This window comes from Lygodium microphyllum, chromosome 11 (assembly GCF_053477565.2).
Source record: "Lygodium microphyllum isolate KBCC chromosome 11, Lygodium_microphyllum_v1.1.10, whole genome shotgun sequence".
In the NCBI taxonomy this organism is placed as follows: Eukaryota; Viridiplantae; Streptophyta; class Polypodiopsida; order Schizaeales; family Lygodiaceae; genus Lygodium; species Lygodium microphyllum.
The window spans coordinates 107,110,396-107,117,205 of NC_141145.1; positions in this window are offsets into that span (position 1 = coordinate 107,110,396).

The window sequence follows — 6,810 nt, forward strand, 5'->3', positions numbered from 1 at the left end:
AGGTGGAAGACCTTGGGCCTTGGAGCGACACTCCTCGTCCACATGGCCTGCTCTCTGGCAGTGTGTGCAAATCGGTTTTTCTTAGGGAGTTGTTGCCAGATAGGTCTTGATTCTTTGGTTCCATCGGAGGAAGAGGAGTCACCCTTTGATTGGCTTGCCTTCGTATCTAGCGAGTTCTTGGCACTAGTGGTTTTCCCTCCCGAAGAAGAAGCAACCAACCCCCTCTGCTTTGAATAAGGCTGTGATGAGGATTTCTTGTGGACTTGATTATGCAGCTTTGTGTAACGCAAGAACTGGCACTCAAACTTGTTAGAAGGTTGGCAATCGAGGTTGGGAGATAATGTGTTGAATGAAATTGAAGTATTTTGCGGGCAACTTATTTAAGAAGAATGTAACGTGATCGTCATCTGACTTTGGAGAGCCAGTAGTGGCGAACTCGGCAAGTAACCGCCTACAGTCAGTCAGCTTGACTTTCAGATCATCCCCTTCCTTAAGAGAGAACTCTTGAAGCTCAAAGTCGAGATTGATGCACCGAGTACGATCACGAGCCACATAATGGTTGAGAAGGTGACTCCAACGCTCTGACGCGAGCGAGAAGTGCTGCAACTGAGAGTGAAACTCAGGAAGCAATTCCTGCATCAGCTCAACATTGGCTGAAGCATTGCGGACTCTCCATCGACGGATGTAGTCAGGGTGAGCTAGTCGAGGGTCTGGCATCGGCTCTAGAGCAATGACGAGGTCCCAAAGACCCTGAGACTTAAGCACTTGTTGCATGAAATTCGACCAAGTAGTGAAATTGGACCCGTTAAAACGTGTCTTATCCGTGAAGGCTTTCTTGTCCGTTGCAATAGGAGTGGTAGTACTTGGAGATGGATAGTGTGAAAAAGTGTAGTCGGGGTAGGATGAGTGAGTGGAGTACACTTGGGAATGGGTCCTAGAGTGCCCACCAGGCATGCGGGTAGTGTGCAAGGTGGATCCATAGGTAGGGATGGGCTGCCTAGGCATGGGTATGGTAGCCACATGAGAAACCCAAGGAGGTGGGATGGGAACACTGGGAACAGAAGATGGGAATCCCTGCGTAGGTGTAACCCAAGGAGAGTGTGAAGACGCACCATAAGCTGAGGATGGAAACCCCTACGTATGAGTGGTCATGGGAGATGTGAAACTGGGGATAGTAAGGGGGATGCCCATCACAGTCGACCCGGAGTTATGGGTGTGCTCATTTGCTGAAAGGTGAGAGGCAGTGTGTTAAAGGGTGGCATTCCCCCTAACGAAGTACCATGGTGCAAAGAGGTAGAGAATGGGGTGAAGAAGGAAAAGGTGCTAGGAGCGGAGATGGTAGATCCAACCCCTAGGGTGTGTGATGTAGATGTGGAGTATAATCCAAGATTTTGGAAAGATGATGAGAGATGATCAAGGTGTGATATAGAAGAGGGTGGGATGGGAGGGAAGTGAAAAGTGTGTGTAATATGCTCAAATGAAACAGAAGTTGTAGATATATTTGAATTTCGTCTGCTTCATGAGCTCCTCTATTGAAGTTCACATACGCAAAGCCATCCGGATCTTGTATCTCAAAAGAAGAAACATGTGAGGGTTTTGATTTATGCAACACAAAAGAATTGTACAAACCTGACATTGGACCTGGCGGAGATGATGAAGATGGATCGCCAGACGTTCCTAATGCCATATGTCCTCCATGATCGGAGAGGTGGCTAGCCTCACCAACTGGTCCGAATGTGTAGCAAAACTGGTAGGAGGGGTGTAAACATCACCATACTTGTTGCGATAGTACTCCTCAAAGTCCTCTGTCATGTTAGTGAAATCTGGTGAAGGTGGAGTGTCGTCCTCCTCACCGAGTCCATAATGCCGTCTCAGGGCCTCCAATGATGGAGAAGCCTGATAAGACATCATAGGAACTGGAGAAGGTGTCTGGGACATTGTGATTCGATTACGAGTCGTATTGTGTGCCTTGCACAAAGACTAGCTCTTCAACAATATCCACAGGATACTCTTTACAAGAGCATCGGCTCTGATACCATGTTAAGAAGACTGCTAGGGTTTGCACTGAGGACACACAGAGTGTACGACCACGATAGAAACACAAAGACACAGACACAAACACATACACAGAGGGCAAAACTCAAACCTTAAATGCAAAATTCAAAACTCAAACACAAACAAAAGAAGGGAGGGAGAGAACAGAACTCTGAAGTGAATGAATGTTGTAAATGAATGTAAGAGTGTATAGTGTGCTCAAGGGTAGAGCAATGTCGGAGTGTGACGTCCACCGAAGACGGATCCCAAGTCTGTGACCACCAGTCGGAGTGTAGGAGTGCTGAATAGTGAATGGCAGCAGGCTGGTCACCAAAACGCAGCAGTTTGGAGGCTGGAAACTGGTAAACGCAGCAGTGTACCATTGATCGGAGGCTGGAAACTGTGCACAGTCTGTTGTAAACAACAAGTTGGAACAGTTCCTGAGAGTGTTAGGGCTTGCAATGCTGAAAACACAGGTTGGCTGACCTTGGAGATGATGGACAGCAGGCTGAACAGCAGTCTGGGACAGTCTGGAGCAGTCGCCAGCAGCTGAGAGCTGTTGCCTACAGCAATGGACAGGCTGAAGATGATGTGGCTGTAGTCGATGATGGCTGGACAGCAGATGGAGGCGAGCTGCAGGCGGGAAACTGGGCGCCAACAGCAGCAGAGGGTGTGTGGGCTGGTGTAACCTGCAAACAAGGATGATTGTTGAATGGGGGCAATCTGTCTATTTATAGATGTGGAAGGGCGCCCCAAAAATTAGGGTTTTCACTAAACTTTCTCGAACCGCTCCCCGTTTTAGGGTTTCCAATGAACTCTCTCAAACCGCTCCCCGTTTTAGGGTTTTACTCTAAAAGAGCATTTTTAGTGTGTTTTGGGGCTGCTTAAGAGGCTAATCAGCAAGTAATGCATATTTTAGCTCAATAGGTGACAATAGGAAAGAGAAAATTTGTTGGAGACCTTGAACCATAAGTATATTTTTGCACCATCACATTATGCATTGAACTTGTGCAAATAATATCCAACCATGGAGCTTCAAAATCTTTTTGATTGTAGTGTGGATTTAAGAATCATCCTTTGCATTGCCTCCATTGGTTATGGACACCCCGTTAGATCATGGTATGTCCTTGTTATGTGTATCACTCAACTGTCTGATTCTATTGTGGCTTTAAGAATCATCTTTTGTGCTGCTTCCACTAGTTCCCCCCTCCTCCCAAAGATCTTGTTATGCCCTTTTTACATATGCAGCTCTAAACTCCCTAGGGAGCCCTTATATTCCTATTGTTTTGTAAGCTTATAGTGAAACCATTGAGGCATTATTGATGATTAGAAACTCTCAGCTAGTCGGGGTCAATGGGAGACCCTAGATGATGCACCAAACTAATTATTCAAGCCAAATCAAAGGAAGGAGATGATCACCACTATTGAAGATGAGAATGGAATACTTCACATTGATGAGGCCTGTCACTCAGATGTTTGAGAGACATTTGGCTTCCATTGTTGGCTCTGAACCTGAGGCAATGACAACTTGAGGCCTTTCTAGGTGATGTGGTCTGCCCTATACCTCAGAAGAGGCCCTTAGCCTTAAAAGACCTTTCACCCTTCATGAGATCCAACACACTGATGAGGATGGAAGTGGGGAAGCTCGAGAGCCAATGGCCTTCCTGTTGAGCTGTTGCAGAAATTGTGGGACACTAGTGGTTTATGCTAGGTTCATTTAACCAGGGGCTCATAAAGTTAATCCTGAAGTTGCCAATGCATACCGAGGTTGCTAACCTGAGTCCCTTGATTATGCTGAATTTCTCATAAAAAGACTGCTAAGGCTTTGGCTGTGAGGATAAAGCACCTCCTGGGAAGGATCGTACATTCTAAGCGGTACGGCTTTGTGTGTAGTAGAAGGATCCTAGACGTAGTCCTCCATCTTCTCTTCTCAATGGACATTGCCGTATGTCATCCATTGGATTTTGTCTTGGTCAGCATGGACCTTGACAAACCTTATGATCAGATCAGTTGGGCATTTATCAGGGGAGCCAATGGTTCCAAAGGTTCTATTAAAAGCTCCAGACAAAGGTTAATAAATGGAGAAGCGCCCCCTTGTCCTTTGCTGGGGAAGTGACTATTTTGAAGAATGCGCTCACATCAATACTGTACACATGGCCTCTTTTTTGCTTCAATGCGACATCTTGGAATCTTGTGGAGAAATTAAATTAGGCAATTCCTATGGTCCAGAAACGAAAGGAAATGTTGCCTCAAGTGAGCTGGGATCTTGTCACTTGTGACAAGGCAGACGCGGGGCTGGCTTGGAGCTGCTGCTTGAGAAATCCAGTAGACTAATACTGACTTATGACATGAATGTCTAGTAATTAGCCCTGGTCCACTTCCCTAAAATCATGGATTGTAAACTCAGAAGAGGCAACTCCTGGGATGATATTAACGAGCAAGATGTGATTTCACCATTTGGCAATAACGATGCCCCAGTTAGAGTTGGTGCAGTCTCTTGCAAGATCCTGGCAATTGGTAATTGCTCAAGCTAATTGGTTAGCGACCAACAGTAGAAATGGAGATGCAAACCTGAGCAGGAGTATATGGCTAAATCCCTTTGCCAATGATCCTCATGTTGGCCCAGTTGCAAGTAACTTTAGCCTATCATGGCAACTTCATGCAAGAGGATTGAAGACCTGGGACCATATGTGGGACAAGGAAAATAATCATTGGTTGCCAATGGACTCTCTAGTGATAGAAGTCAACTTATCCCCAGGAGAACAGTGGATGGAGCACATTACGTAGCAGACCCATGTCAATCAATCAGATTTTGGAATGTCTACAGCCCTATTTGGTGATCAGAGCACCCCGGATGATGCCTTCTGGATACTAAGCAGCTTGGTGTCTGCTGATGTTATTAGATTCATTTGGAAGAGGAGGAATAATGACTTAGTTCTTGGGGGAGAATCTAAGAAACTTCATGCTGGCTGCACCAAAGAACTTTTAGATGACTGTGTTGATGTCCTGCAAAAGGTTAAGTCCAAGCATTTGATTACATAAACTGTTTTGCAAGAGACTAAAAGTCATGGCCTAGCACCTACTGGACCTTTGATGCTGTAAATATCTTACCTTTGGAATCAATATTACCGTTGCATCACAAAAACCTCCTAGCTAGGCTTACAAATAAATTTAAAGATTTACTTAACAAAAAGAGTAGTTTCACCACAAACTTGATAAAATTTTGAAAAAAAATATAAGGTCAACAATTTTATAAAAAAATCAACAAAAAAAAAGTTCATTGACTTTATTGTTTTGTTGTTTAATTGCAGAGCACATATACATGTTCTTCTATACTAACTTTAGTTGATCCAAAGACACAAGATGTAATAAATTTATATGGGACTAATTTTTGAGTCATTTTGTGATGGAAGGATCTAATGAAAGAATGTAAGAAGAAAATAGTTATGGCCTTGTTTATGTAGAATTCACTTGATCATGACCATGCACTAATGACATAGCATGATTCTAGACTTGGAGTATCATCATATGATCTCAAATTTCCTAGATTTGATATGTGGCAATGATTTGGTATCCTAAGGTAGTCTTTATCATGTCTAATTGAGTTTGATGTTTCTTGTAGTCGTCCTCAAAAGGTTTTTGGCTAAGGAGTGTGGACTATTATATCACACGTCCTTTTAGTTTGTGTATCATAATAACCAAAACTAGCTACATGAATTTGACTTAATGAAAAGCAAAATGTATAGTTGTCAATCTCATAGACACTCAAATTGGAGCTTTCCCTATTTATATATAGGTACAACCTACAACCCTTATTCCATAAAACATTAGTTTAAAGTCATCTACCTAATTTAGTACCTTAGAATATATCCATTTAAATAGTCAGGATATTGTATTGTTGGAATGATTTGTTTTCAATTGATTCCTCCTATATATGGCTTTCTGTTAATACTTTTGTATGTTTTGTATGGGTACATCATGCTACTTGAACTTTAATGTTGCTTTGTACTCATGATCATAAGTCTAGTCTTCATAAGCTTTCACAAAATTATACCAATTTAATCATTGATATGTTGCAATAATTTCCCAAAATATCTTATTTATTGGATTCTATTAAATCATTGAGCTTTGTTGGTCTATTCTACCATATCCTCTTACATAGACATAATAGGCATGCATGTAAGAATTCCCAAGAATATCTTATTGACTAGGCTATATTACTTTTTTGTTAAGTTGAAATTGCTAATCAATGGCAACATGATGCTCAACGTTATTATATTAGTATGATGAATTATGATACAATTGCTAGTGTTACTTTGTTTTCAAGGAAGCTGACTTTTCATTGTTTGGATTGGTGATCCTTGTCATAATGTTAAGAATCTTCAAGAAAAAACATATATTTCATAGTTATGAATAGCTAGGTCTAAATAAAAATGGCTTCATTTGAGTCTCTTAGAAGTTGGATATGACATTAGTGATGAAGAATGACATTTCTAAGTATAAGTAATTATTGGATTGGACCACCATAAGACATGACAATTACGAGTGTTCACTATATTTTCGTTCAATGGAAAATTGGTCTTAAAGTGTTGCATTTATATGACTATAAAATTGATAACAATAGTCATGTATGGGTTTCAAATTACATTCTTGGTATAGTTACATTCTAATAGTGGTTTAGGACAATCAAATTCTTTATGGTGTTGGAATAAACACCTAGCTTATTTGTTGGTTAAACATTAAGATCTTCTAAATATTTTCTATGATACATAACTA